At 45.2% G+C, this 21,559-nt stretch overlaps 1 protein-coding gene across 3 annotated transcripts in view; it reads right to left on the bottom strand.

Annotated features, from left to right (window-relative positions):
- ECM2 (extracellular matrix protein 2) overlaps nucleotides 1-18,754 on the bottom strand; it is a 436,024-nt gene extending 417,270 nt beyond the window's left edge. For 2 of the 3 annotated variants that reach the window (XM_069643867.1, XM_069643869.1), the window contains exon 1: nucleotides 17,746-18,013. The gene's annotated coding sequence lies outside the window, so the exon portion shown is untranslated. Of the gene's footprint in view, nucleotides 1-17,745; nucleotides 18,014-18,604 lie in introns of those variants that run through there. The other variant, XM_069643868.1, reaches the window with a different exon arrangement.
- Nucleotides 18,755-21,559: the final 2,805 nt, after the last annotated feature.

Below are 21,559 nucleotides of genomic sequence, written 5' to 3'. Positions count from 1 at the left end.
TGACAACCCCCAGTTCATTACTTGCCCCTCGGAAATGAGGGAGGAGAGCACCGTGAGCGGGTGACCTCAGGGAAAAATGATGGAGCACTTTATGATCGAAACTGGGAACGGAATGGAAAATGGAAACATAAGCGCAAACACACTGAGCACTAACATACCTAACGTTCCAAGTGACTTTGGACTGCTGAAATGTGACTTTCCACTGCCAACAAAAACCCTGATTTATGGAACTGTGCAAAGTGTATTTTTGCAGTGTAAAGTCTGTGCAAAGTCATACACTTTGCCCAGTTCCATGAATCAGGGTTTGTGTCGGTAATGGAAAGTCACTTTTCAGCAGTGCAAAGTCACTTTGAACCGAGCAAATAATTGCATGAATCGGGCCCTAACTATGGTAAACTCAGACGTTCATTGGTTTGGAGGAAGTATAGCAGCTGATGCTGCCTCAATACCAACAGATGGGGAGGCGACACTGCAAGCAGCCACCCAGGCTGACCAAACCACACAACATCCACACTGCACACAGAGGGCACCGAATACAAAAAGGGCTGGGACCAGATGGTGGGGAACAGTAGCACCCCATCAGAGCATGACAAAGGATACGTGCCTCAAACGAACCCTGAACCGGCCCCGAAAGTCAGTGTTGGGGGGAAGGATGTCGGCCTGGGAGCTCAGTCTCCATTACCATCCCAGGTGGAGGCCCCTGGTGTCTTGGTCACAACAAAAGCTGTCATCCATGTACAGAGGGAAACCGCCCAAATCCCGCCGCTGGATCGAACTTGGAGTTGGCAAACTTCAAAATGTTCACAACTTGACCTCTTAAAAACACTATGGCCTCCATTAGGCCCAGGTTCAACTGGGATGGTGTCTGACCTAAACCCACCCTTGGCTCAGACTCTGCTGAGTGAAAGGGTAGCAGAGCCACGGGGTTAGTAAGGAATGGAAAAGGAAGTCAAATAAAGCTCAAAACACAGCCCCTTTGCCCTTTGGGAACCTTGTATCATGCAGACCAGGCAAAAGGGAAAATAAGGGATATAACAGTATAAAACAGGTCAGCACAAAAGTGGTCTGGAAATATAGGTGAAGTCTCTGACTTAGAGCTGTTAGGAGTGGACGAGACCACAAAGCTGACTAACGCAGGCCCCCCTATACAACAGAAAAAAACATACTACTATGTATACAAGGGCCTGGCACCAGTTGTTCAGGATAAATAAATGCCAGACACTTCAGGAAACTCCAGCTCAGTGCCACTTCAAGACATAAGTACCCCCTTGAAATGTTCTTTTAAGGCCTTTTCGGCCCAGACCAGCAGACCGGGTCGTTTAGCATTTCTCGATGCCAAAGTGGGGGATCGAGTATTGGAGATCTCCCTGAGACAGGATATCACCAGAATTGAGGAGATAATAAGAATGGTTGACTCTGGAAAACCTCTTCCACAATCACTGGAATAATCATCAGGAGACTCCGGGCAGATAGGCCCTCTGACAACACACCCAGTGAAGGACGCAGGAGGATATCCAGATATGAGACAAAGGTTACTAGAGAAGACACTGGATGACCTAGGAAAGGACTTACCATTGGGCTGTCAGAGACCGGGCCAGTGGAAAGAGGGGATAGACTACCTGAAAATCCCCAAGGGGATAGATTACCTGAAAATCCCCTATTGGCAGACTCTCTTGCATCGTCTCTCTCAATACAAGACAGCGCAAGGGCTTCTAGCCAGGAAATCATCTGTGTACGAGGAGAGATGCCCGCTTTCTCAGATCGACGTAGAGGCATGTCAATGTTGGCAATGGCCTTGGCTCATTTAAAAAAATTATATGAGATGATTAGTGACAACATCAAGGACCAGGCAACATTATTGGCTATGCTACACTCCAAAGTCTTGTTTATAGAGGGCTACATTACTGCTGCGAGGGAAAGTTCAGTTAAAGGCATTGGCAATACAGACAAGCACAAACATCTTGGAATTCTGAAAACACAAAAAGCTCGATCTAACACAGAGCAGCCCCAGTCTTAGTTATGGGGTTTTATCAGACCAGTTAATAATAGAACAGAAGAAGTCCAGTTTGTGCATCAGGAGGTACAACATAATCAGGGCGCTCCAACAAGAATGGAGTCTGCTGATTCCAGGGCTTATCAAACGCCTAGCCAGACTAGACTAGTAAACCTACCAACGGCCTTAATACTATCAGAGTGGCTACCATCAACCCCAAGTAATGTACCAGCACCCTCATCAGCTGGTATAATTGAGATCAAGAATGAGAGGGAGCCCTCGCCTGCCAATATATCCAACCTATTCTCAATATTTGGGAAAAAGAGGAGGAAAAGAACACGAAGACTGAAGCAAGCAACAAAGCTAAGGAATATAAAACCTCAGCAGTCTGTGGGAACAAGCGTCATGAAGAAACCTTTAAGGACTTTATACACTCTGGTGGCCATAGAAGGAGGAGTTGGAACTAGAGTAAGTAAGGCCAGCAAGAACCAAAAGGCACTACTCGCCATCCCCCAGGACTTGAGACCAGGGGTAAATGGGATAGAAAATGATGAGGTGGCTTCAGCCTCTTCCCCTGAGATGAACTGGTCGATGTATATAGTAGAAATGGAGGAGGCAATTCCTGTAGATGATAAAACTTTAAGTACTGAAAGGGAAAAAGAAGATATCCAACAGAGAAGTGCACAATTGCTAACCAGCAAACCAAGAAATGAGTTTCAAACTCTGGCAGAAAAATATAGGGCGGCCAACGCTAACTACCAACAGAATTTGAAATTAATTTCTGAAGACCATAGTGCACAACCGAAGAAAGAGTTATTGGCCAACTTCTGCAATTTTAAAACCCATGTGGTTAACCAACCAGGTTTACAGCAGGACCAGCGGATACCGCCGAGATACTGGGTGACAGCCCGTCTGATGACATGTTCCTAAGATTGGAACAAAAAAGAGCACTCATGGGAAAAACTCATAAAATATCATCACTAGCAACAAAAGGGGCACCTAATGCAAGGTACCCTCGAGTACATCTGAATACCGTAGATCAAGACAGGAAAGAGAAGGAGAACACAATCGTAGTTTGCAATTAGAACAGATTTTGGACAAAGAGTCTTTAGTCCTAAACAGATTCAATGTACTAGCTTTGGTTCACTATGTCCCGAACCTGAGACAAATCTCTACGGAGTACTTCTCATCGAATTTATAGATGAAACGCCTATGGATGCAGTCTTCCTCCACATCCACTCGCCTATTGTGAAAAACACTCTAATGAAAGCAAGAAGGGACTTGAGACTACTGGATTTGACCTAACAATGGTGATGTAAGCAGAGAAAGAAATAACTGAACTAAAATTCAGATAAGTGAGCAACACATTCCTAAAAAAAAAACATCAACGGAGTAGTGACCAACAAATACAGGAATGTGTGGATACGGAAGAGACGGATTGTGTAACAACGCAAAGGGGGCCAAAGGGCTCCCTCGGACTAAACAAAGAAAAAGAGAGCATCTACTATGAAAGGGAGAAATTGAGGATGCTGATTACGATGAGTAGATACCTGAAATCTGAAAGAAAGATGGAAGTCCCCCAGAATGTGTCCTCAGATATCCCATCGTAATATTCATGGTCCTGGTTGTCGGGGGTAATGACAAGGTCATACCCCCAGTAGCAGCCTGAGGGGAATGACCCCTGGCCTCTGATACTGTGGTCTTGATATACCAGGGGTTTCTCCTGTCTGTTTAAAAGGGGAGAAGTTAAGCTGGGTGACTTTGATTTAATCTTCGTACAGGAGACTTGGATGAGTGACAAACCAAGCCAGGGTGGCTTTACTGCCCATATTAATCCAGCTAAAGTAGCAGCGGTGGGAAGACCATCTGCTGGTCTTTTATTTGCCCTATAGAATGGGATGGGTTTGGAACTGATCAACATGGAAAGCCCAAACCCCATTATGCAGAAGGTGGCCTTACGTTGGCACTCCAACAATGTGGTCCAAATAAAAAGGGGAGAGATTCAGCTGACAATTCTAAATGTCTATTGGAACCCTGTAGAGATGGCTGTGGTGGAATTTACTGGAACAATCAGCAAACTTAATGATGAAACCTATATGATTGAACAGTCATAATCTGTAATAGTTTGTGGGGACCCAAATGATGTGCATAAATGCAAAGGGCACTATAAACCAGCCTTAATCTAGCACCTTCAGAAAAGACAGGGCTAGCTTGGCTAGCAACAATGGATCAAAGGGACCTCCACATCGTAAATGGTAGCATCGAGAGTGCCATTGGTTGCAAGCCTACCTGTCATAGAGGAACACAAACAGCAACAATTTACTATATTTTTTGTCTCCATGGACATACTCCAGAGAATAAAAACATTTCAGGTAGTGAAGACCAAGGTCAGTGACCATAACCTGCTTAAACTAAAGATGGATGCAACAAATAGGAGGTGGGGAGTGTGGATGAATGCATCTATGGAAGGAATAAATGGAGGCTGTAGGCTAAAGATGTCCCACAAGAATATAAAGCGCTTGCCTGACCAATACTTAGAAAGAGCCAATTTAAAGGACTTAAAGGAAATGGTCAATCCCCTTGATTACACCCCAATGTTGCGGTCATTTATGTTCACAAAACATGGCCAAAGGAGTGGTTTGGGAAAGTATTGGCACACTTACAACAATGCATTGGCAGCCAAAAGAAGGGCGCTAAGAAAAGCATTAAGACACCTAAAAGGATTGGATGAGGACTCACGAATCATGGCTAGCTAGAGTCTAAAGAACGGCTACAAGTACTGGCTACGGGGTCACAAAGCTGTTATGTTACAGCAAAATGCAGAGGCTATGTTGCGGATACTAAGTAAATAAATCCTGGGGGAGGTCTGGGCCTTAATGAAGAGGACGAATGCCATTCAAGAAGCTTATCAAGTAAATGGGGTTTCAGAAGCCGTCTGGCTGGCCCACTTCAAATTCCTCTATTCCTCTAAAACCCAAATTATGGTGGACATGAATGATGGGTGGAGAGGGGAATGGTTGGTAGAAAGGAATGTGGATGAAATCCTGGGCCTCATCAAGAAGATCAGCACATCTCGTGCTCCTGGATCACATTGAGTGGCCAACGCAATGGTAAAACAGGAACCGGAGATGTGGGCAAGTTTTCTGTCTGTGGTGTTTAAAAAGATTGAACACGAACACGCCATCCCTGACTCCTGGAGACGGGCCATCCCTATATTCAAGAAGGGCAATAGGGAGAATCTGGAGTCCTATCGCCCAACTGCCGTCCTCAATGTCATGGAAAAAGTCTTTGGAACATGCTTACTGGTACGGCTGAACAGTTGGGTGGAAAGCGTGGGCCCGTCCGAAGATAGGTAGCATTCCAACTGGGCCACCTCTTATATGCAGATGACCTAGTCCTAATGGATCAAGCCATGATCGGTATTCAACAGCAGCTAGAAAAGCTTGAGGAATACATAGAAGAAAACGACTTAACATTAAATACTGCAAAAACGAAAATGATGGTCTTAGACTCAAACCAGAAACAGCATCCTAAGTTTAAGTGGTATCTAGGCTGTCGTAAGGTCAAAATAATCAAATATTTTAAGTACCTGGGAGTCTCAATAAATGAGTAAAAATGAAGAAAACACAGAATCGGAAATCAAAAATAAAGAAAACACCTTGGCAAACCAAGCAAGACTGCTTAGTAAGAACTTTTGACGGTTCTCGTTATTACCATTGTTGGACTTCGATAAGATGAAAACTACGGCGGCCTTATTTTATGGAGCTGAGGCCTTGATCTTCATCTGTCATTCCCTGTGGCCGGTGGCAGAGAGAATCTTCTGGAAAAAGTTACTGGGACTACCAAAATCTGGACCGATACAAGTTGTTTGGCGTGAACTGTGGGTGATCTCCTTAAAAGCCATCGTAGAATGAAAGGTATTGGCTTTTTATGGGAAACGTATTCAGAAATCATCTCCTCCGCTCCTTTTCTTGTTGAAAAAAGAATTGACCTATGGCAAGGACTGGACACTCACGAAATGGGACTTGTATTGCAAATCACTTTGTGAACCAATTTTGGCATCTGAGGAGGAATTATGCACAAACTTAAACAAGGTTAAGACACCCGTGACATCTTGTTACCAACAATATAAACACATCCCCTTGTAGGAACTTTTCATCCAAATGTATTTCACATATGATGTCATCAGTGATGTCATCGATGATATTTTTGATGTCATCTTTGATGTCCTGGGTGTTAGTCTTAGCAGTGCCCGGTGGTGACGCGAGCTATGGTTGCTTAGCTTACCATAACTGGCAAATTTCTGGGGGGTTTTGGTTTTACTTGAAACCATATCATCCCTTTAACAACGTTTTTTTATTGAATTTCATAGGTTTTTATTAGTGCAACTTAAACATAACATCCCTTTAACAACGTTTTTTCATTGAATTTCATGGGTTTTTACCAGTGCATGCTATTTTCCTACAACTCACTAATATCATACTTACCCAATATGCCAATATGTGTGTCCATTTTACAAAGTTTCACCTTAAAACGCCATTTCCCACGTTCTAGAATACTTTTTAACACTTCTATACACTTTTTGCAACTATTTGAACTGGTTTTGCATCCGTTGAAGTCTATGAACATCTGACTTCATTGCGGACCTTCCGTACAGTGCCACATGATCATACGCTTGCGCGCGGTATGATGACGTGTCCGAAACCCACCCGCACTTCACGATAAGAACCGTGCTTCGTGGACAGTTCGGAAATGCATTTTCTACTGATCTAGGAACTTTCAACTTCAAAATTTCCCTTCCTACTCATTATCCATTAACATTCTAGTACACAGTACATACTTTTAGCAAAACTGCTATTTATCTTAAAATGGCATCAGCTAATGCCATCCCTCCTCCCCAAGGGCCACCACCACTGTTGTAATCATGTAGCATGAGAAACAGTGCCCCCTAACTTAGAAATAACACACGCGCAACATTTTCCCCTGTGCACCAGCCCCCCATATTAGTGGTTGGTGCCTCTTCCCTCATTTCCCTCCCCACCTTTCGTTCTAAGCTCTCCTGCCCAAAAAAAGAAATACATTTGAAAACAGAAAAAGAAATGTTCCTTTAGCAGCCACCTTTCACAGTTAAAAGAGAGAACTAAAAAAAAAACATATAGGAGGTCATTACGACCTTGGTGCTAAGTGCACCAACTTTACCACCATGGTGTAAACTCTGTTTACACCATGGTGGATGGCGGATTTACCACCCCATTCCAAGTTGAGTGGGGCGGTAAATCCCCATTTCCCATTTTCCCTTCCCCATTCCCATTTTTGCCCCATAGGGCATAATGGGAGTGGGGAAGGCGGTAATTACGCCGCCGTAAATTACGGCGGCGTAATTAGCACCATGGCGGGTTAGCGCCATGGATTTTAACGCCTGCTAAAAGCAGGCGTTAAAATCAGAATCAGGCATTAAGGGTTAACGGTGGCGTTAACCCTTAACGCCTGAGTTGTAATGAGGGCCATAGACTCCATTTACTTTACATTTCTCAGTAAAGTGCATAGACTCAGTAAGATTTTTCAACATTCCCATTTGCATTTTGTGTTATGCTAATGGAAATATTGTGGCGTTCATCCCCCGTTCCAGGGATTGGAACGGTGGATACTGGCCCGGCAGCCCAAGTTATCAGCCCAAGGGAAGCGAGGGTGGATAACGAGGTCTCCGGACCATTATCCCCCCATTCCAGCCCCTGTAATGGGGGATGAAGGACATTAGCACCCTAGGTTCCCAAAGCGGGAACAGGGGGTGCTAAAAAAAGGATGTTTCTTCCTACACCGGGACACCTGCGTGGAAGGAAAATGTTTTTCCAAGATGGCCACCATGGAAAGGGAATGCAGGGTTAAATAAAGGGCCCCTCTTCGCTTTCCATGGCAGCCTACAGAAGGTGAAAAGAGAACCCTATGACCATATTACCACAAGCACATTTTTCTTCCCTTTCAATCCTATCCCAATATCAAAAAACCTTGCCACAAAGCCAGTCCCAGGTAGACATGGCCACTTTAACCCCATGTGTTGTCCCTCGTGGTCATGGCCAGTAGCCAGATTGTCCGGATCATGACCTATTCCATGACCCAGACAATCTGGCCACTGCCCATGGCCACAGACTACACCTCAGTCACCAAAGGTATATCACAATTTTTTGTATCTACATTATGACACATGTGAAAAAATAAAACACGAGCACATTTGCAAAACCATGCTTTCAGGCCCTTACCAATGCTCCTTACATAAGATTGCTGGAAATCCACCCATGTTTTATTTTTTTCAAAAGTGTCAAATGTATGCACATACAATCGTCATATAACCTAGCCCCCACTTGACAAAATACATTCAGACTTTACGAAAACATGTATATCTAGATCTATAATCTGTTTGCAAACCTTTGTGTAGATTTGTCAAATGGCACCACATTTATAAGCCTTTACAATATTTTGGGACCCCCCTCTAATTTTGCCCCCTCTTGACAAAATCCCACCAAACTTCGCAAAAACATTTATATCTAGATCTATTATCAGTTTGCCAAATTAAGTGTAGATTTGCCAAATGGCACCTCATGTATAAGCCTTTACATTATTTTGGGACCCCCCTCTAATTTTGCCCCACCTTCACAGAATCCCACCAAACTTTTTCATTAGAATCAGGTCAGGAATATAATTGCAAAATTTCATGCAGTTTCATGAAGTGGCGCCAAAGTTATAAACCATCCAAGAACTGCTTTTCACAAACCCTGTAATGCAAAGGTGTCTGCGAACTTCACAGGACTGTTCGCGATCATCCAGACTGTTTGCAGACTTTTATGGTGAAAGCCAGCCATATCCCATCCTCATCACCCCTCACCTCCCCAGAGATTATTTGATAAGTTTGACAGGTGCAATGTTGTGGTTTTTAATATGTTTTTACTGTGATGTCCGCGGAGAGCAACCGAAGTCTGTGAATCCAAGATGGCGGGCGTTTCCAAAAATCTGACGCACTTCACCCTTTTCACCATCCAATCAGTGGGAGCGTCTGATGTCCGTGGACAGCACATTGCTTTCAAGGCCAATCAGAGTCCGGTCCGCAGACCGAATAAGGAAATGAGTCTGTGGACCGGAACCAGATATCACTTTTTTTTAACCTACTTTCTGGTCATTTTAATCAAAACTACTGGATGGATTTCCACCAAATTTAGAAAAGCACGCTTTCGGGACAAAGCCGCTGCTCCTGCTGCAAATCTGGTGACCGTGGGCTGTGTAATAACAGTTTGGTCAACTAAATTAAGCAAGGACCATACAAAGATTATTGCTGCATCAGAGATAACGCTTGCAATGAAATTACTTCTGCTCTGTAGGAGTAGAAGGACAAATAATAGTCAAACCGCCTACTCAGCTCTCACACTTCTACAAACTAACAGTGATCCCAATCATAAAGGTAAAACAGGCACAGCTAAGAAATATACCCCCTTCACATGTTGTGGTAACGTGGGATAAGGGAAGGTTATACTCTCAAGAGGGATGTGAATATGTGAATCAGCAAATGATCACAGTCCAAAATAAATGCAATGTCGAATCAAGGTTTTATAAATAAATAAATATATATATATATATAAATTAAACACCCCATCTGCAATAGTAACTTAACAGAAACCACAAAAAAAAACAATGCTGTGGAAATAACACAGAATACGCAATACATATGAAGATGCAGCACCTTGGCTAATAAAACAGGGTTGAAAGGCAATTCAACAACCAAAATGTTCTTTAAAAAGGATATGTCTTTGGATAAAAAGGTGTGCACATGATGTAACCATTCTCTATGCCCCCAAATGCACAAGGAGGCAGTTATGAGTCAACAGTACCTTTTTTGGGTCTTTGGTGGTTTGACAGTCTTCGAGCTGTTGATCGAGCGTGCCGGTCTGAGCTTGGGGGCAGCAAATCATGTTGGTCCAAACAGTAAGTTGTTTTTGAGTGTGTTCGAATGTGGTAGCTCAGAATTTGGGGATGCAGGTTGGAGTGCTCAACAATAATGATTCAGAATCGAGTCAGTTTGAGATGTGTGGAAACCACTGTGTGGGGTCAATGCATGATGCTCCAGTGGTTCAAATAGAAAATCACAATGGTTCAAAACAGTGATCCTGATGTTGCTGTGTTTGTTTCAACAAAGCATCGGTTAGAGGCGATCAGCTTGAGTCATTCAGTAACTAACAGTTAAAGTCAATGAGCAACACTCCAATGGTTTGAATCAGACCTCATTGTAGTGAAGGACTCCAGAATGCAGGTCTTGCTCCTGCAAGCAGGTCACCCCTAATGTGCACTGGGGATGGATACGGAACATATCTCGACTCTGCCTTGAACAATCAATCTTCATTGCACTGGTGGAGGGCTTTCGAATGTCAACTCTCCCAACAGCGGTCCAATTAATTATTTCTTAAGTGTTTGTCACAAAGTGAATCAAAGAAGGAGTGGGAGACCCCTTATTTTAAATGCACATGCCCACATGTGTTTGGACTAACACAAGCCTGCTTTAGGGGTCCAATCACTGTCATCAGGAAAATTGCCTTCAGACTTCATACAAGATATAGAGACAATACAAAATAGAGGAATCTTCCGCACCCTGTCTATACTAACTCTGCCTCCTTCCCTTGTCAATAGCATCAAAGGCCCTTTTGGTTTGCAGCACCAAGGTGTGCAGGTAGTCCTTTTGGGAACCATGTGCCCTCTGCTTACTGTTTCCCAGGCCAGTGCCTGCTGGGAAACACGCTCACTGGAGAGAGGTGTTACCTGACCTCACGAAGGATTGAAGGAAGATGCATAGCCATCCAACCTCCTGCCCTGTCACTTGGCAGAGCCAGGATATTTTTCCAGAATACACACAACCATTCCACAGCTGAGCTAGGTTCACAGTGCTGTATAATTATTAGAGCTACTAGCCACCTTAAACTCAGGTATGGTTTATATTTAAAGTTTACAAATGCCACCAGGTTAGGAACTTTCATAGGTGTGTGGGTTTGGGAACAGGAGTGCATGTCTTACAGCAGCTCCTGTGCTGCAGAGACTTGGCTGTTACTGCAGCTGTCAAGAGGGCATTTGTGACCCCTGGACCTGCCATCTGCCACTGGACAGCAGGTGCTGCAGATCAGTGTACCGATCCAGCAGGGCACATGTGTAAACTATGCTTTTGGCTTGCAGCTGGCTTAGCTGAGAGAGAATTACCTGCATCATGTTATTACCTAAAATAATAACAAAGACAGGGCTTGCACACCCGTGTCAGATGGCATTCCTCATAATGCTGTTCTGTAATCACCCTGCCATTATATTGGTTCTTATTGGATATTTGTAGAGACAATCTTGTGGCCACTGATGGCTCACCCTCGGCAGTCTTCCATCCATATATAAACAGATAGATCATGTTGGATGAACTACACAGGCCGATGAGAGCACACAAAGAGACGGTGTTGGATGGATTGTGCGGGCCAAAGAAAGCACACAAAGACAGGCAACGCTGATGGAAGATGCAGGCCGACAGATTGTTCAGAGATACTGAAGCAGGCATGCAGATGGCGCTGACGAAGCAGGCTGAAGAAGAGGCGACAGAGAGAGAGAGATGTGGTGCAGAATCTGTGGTTAGTCTGCTTAGAATTGCCTTATTGTAGCATCAGCCCTAAATTCAGAAAAGCTGTACCTGTATCCTAATTTATCATGTCACCCGAAATGTTTCCTTCCGAGTCAAAAAACAATTTCCATTATGTTTTACTTTTCAACTTTACTTTGAATGTTTTTGACCCCAATATTTGTTTCAGTTGTCAAAACGTTAAATTCATGAATAGCCGAGGAAGGGGGTGCATGCAATTTGTAGCCAATATGCCTATGATGCATTCCCAGCAATCAACATGAAATCTACCAAGTGTGATAAGAATGACATTCGATCATGGCATGGCCAAAGAACGAGCAGACACATTTAAAACATGTTCAAGATACTCCTCGGGGGACATCTATTTGCAGAAAGACACTGCTTCAATGGACGCCTCTGAGTAAACCTCAGCAGATTAAACACACACAAACATAGAATGTGTCACTGTTGTGATAAACATTGAGTTGCGAATGGTCACTTAGCAGAAATCCCTAATGGGCACAGGTGAAGGTCCATATCCTGAGTCCAGGCTACTCTTGGGCAAGAGGACACCAAGTAACATATTTAAAATATTGGTAAAGAGTAGGTGGCATTGGGCATGTTAATGTATTCGGATTCTTAATACCAGCAACTGCATAACATTGATGGGCGACGTTAAACGTCCCATGGGTAATGGCTGATTCAATTGCATGATCCTGTACATTGGTTTTCTCTAATCTAGTTGTCATTCAGTACATTATGCCTGTCCAGTGCTTAATTTGTAAACAAGTCCAAGGTCCCCAATATTTTCTAGCGTGCCTGTGTCACATTGGGGCAGGCAACTCCCCACCTACAAATTGTGCAACTCACGACTGCTCCCCACAGTGTCTAAATATTTGGAGTTCTAGCTGCATCTGCCACTCTGCATTAGGGGTGATGGGTGCACTGTCTACGGTAGATGTGTGATTTACAAATACCAATCAACATAACAAAATAACCTAACATCTAGTCGTTCTTGAAACGAAGCAAATGTTTAAGTGTTTTTTTTTAACATATCACCATTATTTACATTTTGCTCTGATTCTAAAGGTGGGAAGTGGAAAATGTTGACAACCTATTCACAACAAATAGTGCACATGGGCTGTCTTGTTATGAGAACACCCATACACACCCACCCCACTCCCACACTATCTCCCCCCACCCACTAACCCTGTCCCCACTCTCTCTACCTACACCCACCCAACCCCACTCTCTCTACCCCTCCCTGCCACCCTACCCATACTCTGTCTACCCACACCCTCCCGCCCTACCCCCACTCTCTCTACCAGCACCCTCCACTATGCCCTCACCCTCTGTACCCCACCCACCCTTCCCCCACTATCTCTAACCCGACCCACTGCAGCCTACCATCACTCTCTACTCCAACCCACCACCCCTACCCCCACTCTTTCTACCCACAGCCACGACCCTTCACCCATTCTCTCTATGCCCAACCACACTTCCCTACCCCCACTCTCTTCACCTCCACACACCCAACCTACCTTCACTCTCTCTACCCCCACACACCCACTCTACCACTACTCTCTCTACCCCACCCACCCCACCTCCTCTCTCTAACCCCACCCACCCAACCACCTCTCTCTACCCCACCCAACGTACCTCCACTTTCTCTACCCTGACCACACTACCCCCTCTCCCTACTCTCGCCCACCAACCCTACCCCCAATCTCTCTACCCTCAACCTCCCACCCTAACCCCACTCTCTCTACCCCACCCACCCTACCCACACTCTCTTAACCCCCACCCACTGCACCCTACCTCCATTCTCTCACCCTCCACCCAGGCAACCTGGCCCCACTATTTTCACCCCACCGCCCACTCTCTGTACCCTCACTAACCCCTTCACTCTCACTACCCACCACACACCCAACTTACCTCCACTCTATCTACAAATCTCCCCTCTCTCCCCAACCCATGCTACCTATGCTCTCTCTACCCCCATGCACCCACCCTACCTCCACTATCTCTAACCCCACTCACCCACCCTACCTCCACTCTTTCTACCCCAACCCACCCTACCCCCATTTCCTACCCTCAACCACCCACCCTTGCCCCACTCACTCTACAACCATCAACTCACCCTACCCCCACTCCATACCTCCACCTACCCTACCTCCACTCTCTCTACCCCCACCCACTCTATCCCACTCTCTGTACCCCGCCTACCCACTATTCCTCCATGCTCTCTATCTTCAACCACCTACCTTACCATCACTCTCTCTACCCCACCTACTCTACTTCCACTCTCTACCCCCAGCAACCCACCCTACCTCCACTTCCTCTACCCCCACCCACCCTACCTTCACTCTCTACCCTCCCACCCTACCTCCACTCTGCCTCCAATTCTGTGAAGGAATTATTTAATATTGTGAAATCCTTTAAAAAACCTAAAACCATGGAACTTCCAATATTAGTCTCAGATGAAGACGGTGAACGGATCTCACTAGCATTTGAAGAGAAAATAACCAAGGCCAGGGACAAAATGATTGCAACCCTGAGTCTGAACACATCACAGGCCCTTTTTAATCACATCGCAAAACTAAAAGAAAGGGAAGTTCTAGAGTCTGTTGAACAGTCCCTAAGTTTCAATTTTGCCTGTATCACATCTATAGATATGAATCTATGACTTGATTCAAAGAACCCTACCACCTGTTCTTTAAATCTATTACCGCTCAAAATTATTCTTCAACACAAACGCACTTTTGAACCTTTTCTTACACAATTTGTCAGTGCTTCTTTTCAAGATCTCGAAGTGCTGCTAGACATTAAGAAAGTGACAATCACGCCCATCCCAAAGAAAACGAATCAAGACCCCACAAACCCTAACAACCTACGCCCAACAACCAATAGCCAGTTTCTTCTAAGAATACTGGACAAAGCCTCTACAAATGAACTTCAGACTTTTATGGAAAACAATAATAAACTGGATTACAGACAGTCTGGTGTTCATCTATCTCATAGTACCAAGACTGCTCATCTTGATCTGCAGAATCACATGCTGGAGATCATTGACAGGGGTAAGGCTGGGATGTTCCATCAGCGGCATTCGATCTTGTCGATCACAAGAGACTTCTAGATCATTTACATCAACATGGGAGTTGCTCAGAGAAGGCAGTGGAGTGGATCAAATTATTCCTGTCTAATAGAGTCTCCAATATGAAATGAGGCAAAGCCACCTCTTCGACCACTCAAATTAAATATGGTGTACCAAAGGGTGCTTCATTACTGCCCCTCCTCTTCAACTTGTACATGCGTGCATTGTGCATTTTATTGGAGACGTTAGGAGTCTTCTTTTCAAACTATGCCGACGATACATAATTGGTCATCGAACTAAGCGGCGACTATCAGCAAGACTCTCAAACACTAGAAAACATCTATAATGCAATTGGTAACTGGATGTGCCTAAACTGGCTCTGCCTCAATGGCAATAAAATAGAGCTTCTCATCTTTGGCTCCTCTCAGGCCAGGGCCAAATTGGTTGCAGCCTATTCCAATTTTTTATTGCAAGGCAAGGAAATATGATGAAAATGCAAGAGAAAGTGAAAACCCTAGGAGTCTTTATTGGAAGCGTTGATGAACTCAGACTCTCATGTCCAAAACCTCTGAAAAACATGTAATTATCATTTGAGGTTACTGCATTCTATACGCCCCTATATTAACAACAGTAATCCAGTAACAAATGTCCGGGTTATGAGTCTATCAAGATTGGACTACTGTAACATCCTACATTGTGGTACAACTAAGTCTAATATCAAATCATGCCAGGTAATTCAAAATGATGCCATTCGCATCGCCATGAACATCTCTACGAGGTCACATCTTACCAACATCAGGAAAGACCTACACTGGCTACTGATACAACAACGTATCAATTTCAAAATGGGCTCTATGATACACTGTTCTCTGCATGGAAAGGCCCCTAAGTATTTAGAAAATACTATCATACCGTACCGTCCGGCAAGAGAGACCTTGGTTCATCTGATCTGAACCTGATACAAGAAATCAGATCTAAAGGAACTAGAGGTCTAGGAAGATCTTTTTGGACTAAGGCCCCAGCTTTTTGGAACTCTCTGCCTTCATCCATCAGAGAGATCACAGACTGGAATCGTTTCAAGAAAACATTAAAAACATATCTTTTCTGCTAAAATTTGCTCCTAGAATCTTTAATTAACATTTGAAGACTGGATGCCTCGGCTCGTCACTATGTACCGTTGTGTCTATGTCAGCGCCCTGATGCCTGCGGGCTCCGGTGCTTAAGAAATAAATAACTACTCTCTACCCCCACCCACCCATCCTACCTCCACTCTCTCTACCCCCACCCACCCTACCTTCACTCTCTCTACCCCACCCACCCTACCCCATTCTCTACCCTCACCCACTCTTCCCCCACTCACTCTACCACCACCAACTCACCCTACCCAAACTCCATACCCCCACCTACCCTACCTTCACTCTCGTCCCTCCCACTCTACCCCCACTCTCTCTACTTTGCCTACACACTCTATCTCCACTCTTTCTATCTCCAACTACCCACCCTACCTCCACTCTCTCTACCCTCACCCACCCTCACTCGACTATCTACCCCTGCACACACCCTACCTACAATCTCTGTAGCCCACCCAACCTCCACTCTCTCTAACACCAACCACCCTACCCCCCACTATCTCTACCATCACAACTCAACCACCGACGCACCCTACTAACACTCTATCTACCCCCACCCAGCCAACTTTATCTGCAACTCGTGCACCGCACCCCTACTCTCTACCCTCTTTCATCCTTCCTCTCACACTCGTGGTATTTCTTTCCCTTTCATTCTCAACCTTCATTGCTCATATGTCCTCCTGCTCATCATCAATGACACTCCTTCCTTCTCATTCTCTTGCACACCCGCGCCTCTTATCGCATCCTCCTTTGCAACTTTGCACTCCCCTCCTTGCACCTTAGTGCCTATAAATGCAAAATGCAAAGACCAGCAATAATCGCCAACACTACTGGCTTTGACAATGCTTTTTCGAACATGTCAACATGCACCAAGTCATTAAGGGCGCACTCTTCCGGTTCCGTTTTATTATCTTTGCTATCTGGGACTTGTAGTTTTGGTTTCCCCATCATAAATTCAGGACTACAAGTCTCAGAATGCAAGTCAAAAAACAGGACTGGATGATCATCTTTCAAATGACAAGGGCGATGTTGGCACTTTGGAAAGGATTTTCGACTGATTCTCATCCTGGGATTTGCCAAGTTAGCAATGTTTACAGCCAGCACCCTTCCATGCTGGGGCAACACTATTTTCTTGCCACTGAGAGTATGAAAGTAAATGATATGCACTGTAGTATCTTTAATCCCTCAGTGACAGTATATTTCTTGTCGCCGTGTTTCACTGCTAATGGTAGGGTGACTGACCAATTAAAGGCGCGCCAGGGGCTCACCACTCTTCCCGTATGCTGTTACTATTACAAACCCGTGGTGGGAGGTCGCGTGGCAGGTGCTTAACGTGTTCCATGAAAGTTAACTAAGACGTCAAACGCTAGAAGGCAATGGAAGCGCCATTACTAAAAAGTGGCCCTCACGGGACGTGGAGCCAGGCGTACATACGCGTGGGGAACTTCCTATGAAACCATGACAGTTTATTTTACAGTATTTGACCACTCTGCAACACCTGCCAGCCATGTTAGAGCATGATTAAGCATTCATATAAGCACCCCTGAGACGTTAAGGTCGCATTGTATGAATCCGTCGGGTTTGCACAGTCGCTCATATTTCACCTCCTTAAAAGGCAGTGTCCAGACCTCGAACGTGTTTCTGAGCCAAAGCAGAACCGCGTTTTTCCAAATAACTGGTGCCCGCGACTTCTAGCAGAGGCTCAGTTCGCGCACAGTTCAGTTAGCCCAGCTACCACTGCCTGGCCCCGAGTTCAAGACAGCTAGACACAACCACCAACAAAGGACGAAAACAGATGCGCAAAGTCCTTCCAACAAACCCCATGCACTCCGCCTTTAAGCCATTCCACGTCAAAGTACCATGCTGAAGCACACATAAATAATATAGAAAACGGTGTTACCTGGGACTCTAACCTAACAGCTCTGCTTGCTGTTCATTAAGCTTCCAGTTGCAAAATGAAACCAACACAATCAATCTGACACTACGACAACGGGGATAAAGTGCATGGGATGTCCCAACATGTCAGCGCAGTCCTTGGAGAAGGCTGGAAGGAGCTCGCTCCCCCTGGGGGCATGCACGGATGTGATACACTGGGAGAAGCAGACACATGGCTCTCTCCCGGCAGCGGGAACACACAGCGCTCTGCAACGCTGGCTCCGGCCCTTTGGCTGACAAGGCACAGCTGGAAACTTTCTCTCCAGAAATGTGCGCGCGCGAGTCGTCGAGAAAAGAAGAAAAAAAAACGACGTTTCATTTCGTGGAGCTGCGAAACATTTGCAGTCGATTTGGTTCGGAGCCCAGCACGGAGAGCAATGTCCAGGTGGCATGATTTCATACTGCGTTTACTGGGGAGCCGCAGACATGCAGAGCGTAACGTCTACTGCGAGATTAAGATTTCTAAACGTGTATGATCAAGGATTTTCCCAATGAAATGGATTTGCTTTGCCAGCACTTCTTCGGCAACAACACACACCAGTGTAAGGGACTGGTGTATACAGGGGCCCACGTTAAAAGGGACTAGCGTGCAGATGTTTAAGCCTCATAGTCATATGAGGAGGTCCTCTCATCCTGACTTTGACAGCATGCCAGTTTTGCCTTAATAGCTTGCACAAGTTTAACACAACCCTTGAGTTTCTGTATGGAGCGCACTGAAAATAAGACTCTCAACAAAGACTAAACAGACTCTGCACAGGACGTTCTATGGAAACCACAACATACAAAAGTTGGCGTGGGAGGGAGGAAAGGGCATAGTACTGTACCAGAGTCAGAATCCAGCGGCGGCAGCGGCTCCTCGCGCTCAGCTTGGGTTTTCCTTCGCTGCTGGGGGGGTAGTGCCAGACTTTCACTCTGCTGCTTTAGCTTTGATAGATAGTCATTGAAGAGAGGCGACGTGTGTACTGCGCAAGGCCTCCTACGCTATTGACGCTCTTCTCTTTGATCATTGCTGTTAGAAGCCTGGTGCGTTGGATATCACAAGCCAGATGGCTGTGGGACACTCAGCAATTTTGCTTGCCACAATTACTACTGTGTATCAGTTTAATGTACAGCTACAAGGCAAATAACCAGCTATGTATGCATGTATCTGGTCCATCACAGCTCAAGCCATGCGTCATGCCCTCCAGTGTACCTACATCCCTTACGTTACATTATCTGCTATATATTTGGCACTCTGATAAAGGTTTCATGGTCACGTACAGGGTCCAGACACATAGCTACTTTTTTTGTGGTCTCATTGATTCGAACTTATATTTCAGGTCCCAAGAAGACATATGTGTTGGAATGTTAAGTGAACCTAGAAAGAGCACAAAAGACACTGATGATCCTGGAAGTTGGAGCTATTCGATGGACCTACAGTAGATCAGTAGACGCTCCATCTTCTAACCCACTTAATTGTGCTTTTAAGTTCCTCCATTTTCATTCTGAACGCAGTCTGGGGCATGTGCTTTTATGACAGAATGCTGAATTGGGCGGAGAGGCCCTTTCCTTTCTGTTCCTTGTGCGCCCAGAGTCATGTGGCGAGTGGAGAACTCTGCGTGGACGGAGGAAGGGAGCCCCTGAGGCATTGCTCTGATGCTGACAGGAGTGGGGAGGTGAGCCAGCATGGGGAGCACGTACTGTGTAGAAGGTCTGAGGTCAGATCCTGTGAGCTGTGAATCCCCCCGCTTTTTGTTTGGGGAGCATGCCCAGCGTAGAGTTGGGTATCTCGTTTGGCTTTGGTCTGGAGAGGTTATGCAGCTGTGGAGTCTAGTAGGTTAGTTACTGGGTGTGCCTCTGTGTTTCGTGCCTCACAGTCCCCATATCAACCTCTTACAATTTTCAGGGGCAAGTATCCGTTTGATTATCATACCTGCTAAATTGAATTTGTACCAGTTACGAAGCAGGTCACGCCACGCCAATAAGCAGAATTGAAGCCAAATATCAGAAGATTCGACTCCCGGAGGAAATCTGCATCAGTCACAAATAGACAAACCCACCAGCAATAAGAAGGAGCAAGTTAAAATGATGGGCTTCTTTGGCGCTGCTTTGCTGAAGAAAACTGTGGGGGAACAGATTGAGGAGGCGATTCCTGGATCAACATTGGTTAATGAGAATTGCACATTAACACCAATTGATAACAATTCTCTACTTAACCTATGTCATAAGTTACAACGAGAAACATTAGTTTATCGACATCCCAGCACTCCTATCCCGGTATTGAATGAGTATGCCAATGGGCCTCATTAGGAGTTTGGAGGTAACTATGGCGCTAATAGCGCCATGGCTGCCTCCAAACTCTTACCAACTCCGCCCTGGTGAATGGAGCTATTACCGCCCCATTCCAAGGTTGGCGGGGGCGGTAATTCCCCATTCGCCAGGGCCCTTCCCCATTCCCATTTGAACCCCCATAGGGCTCAATGGAAATTGGGGAAGGCGCTAATAACGGTACCGCAAATTGCGGTACCGTTATTAGCTCTAAAGTCCCTTTGCGGGTCCTGTCCTTAACTCGTGGAAAAACCAGGCGTTAAGGGAGGACCCACAAAGGGAACTCGTAGTAGGGCGGTAAGGGATTACCGGCACCGCTGCCCTTACCTGTGCCGGTATTCCCTTACCGCCCGCCTCGTAATGAGGCCCAATGTCATTGGAATTCATTTATCAGCCTCATCGGGTTTAATCCAGATTGCAAACGATGTTAATGATTCCTTTAATGGATCGATTGGTTCGGCCAGCACTACTAGTACTAAATCTGAAATCAATAAAACTACTCATACTTCCAGTGCAAAGGCATCGACTATTGATGGCCCATTCAGACTTTGCTCCCCCATGGCTAAGGAACACAGAGAGCTCAGCATTGTGATTGCGACGATTGTGGATATTCTATTGCAAAACAGTGCGGATATGAGCAGACACTTATCTTCAGTGGCTATTCCATTAGTGTTTATCTCTGCTATGAGCTCCTTATCCTCACAGGTGACAACATCTGGCGACCCTCGACCTGTGTATGGTGAAGAATCATTAGGTCCAGATGTGGTAGTCAGTGTTGTACATCACAGAGACCACAGTGACCAAGCAAACATATGGGAAGCGTAAAAAGTCCTGTAGGAAGCAGAATAAATAGTAGAATGGCAGGAATAAGAAAGCCCCAATGCCGGTGGTCAAAACCAGAACACAGGGATGTGGTAGAATTAATGCAGGTGCCCAGGCAAAATAACTTCCAGAGGACATTGTGTTTCAACGGCGGTCGGTTATGATTTATTGTCATAAATTTGAGTGCTCTTGACTTGGGGACAAAATTACCAGAAATATATTTTAATATTGCGCCAAAATTGGAATCCTTTTTCCTTCCTGGTTAATCAAACAAATCTTATTGGGATATTGCCTCTGCATGAAGAAGGTGTTGGGAGACTGGTTTTAGCAAACCTCGCTCCCTTGTTAAAAAACTGGCAACTCCAAAACCGCATTGTACGACGGGGAATGTCGTCAGGTGAAAAATGCTTTAATTAAACAAGCAAAGACTATAGGAGTAGAGGAGTCTGTTGCCCTTCAAGAGGCCAGTAAACACACAGAGATTTAATTAAGGGCAAGAAAATCGAATGGGAGGAGTTGCAATCAGCATCGAGATTGCAGGACTCAAGGCGCTTTTGGGAAACCTTGGGGGCTAGGACTCATTATGATCCCAATCTCATCCAGGATGGTATTATTGTGAGCCAAGGTCACTCTTTTTAAGGGAATTGGAC

The sequence above is a fragment of the Ambystoma mexicanum genome, chromosome 2p (genome assembly GCF_040938575.1).
Source record: "Ambystoma mexicanum isolate Mex_15411 chromosome 2p, UKY_AmexF1_1, whole genome shotgun sequence".
NCBI classification, from domain to species: Eukaryota; Metazoa; Chordata; class Amphibia; order Caudata; family Ambystomatidae; genus Ambystoma; species Ambystoma mexicanum.
Note: the sequence above shows the minus strand (reverse complement) of the source record. Positions and strands in the feature narration are given on the sequence as shown.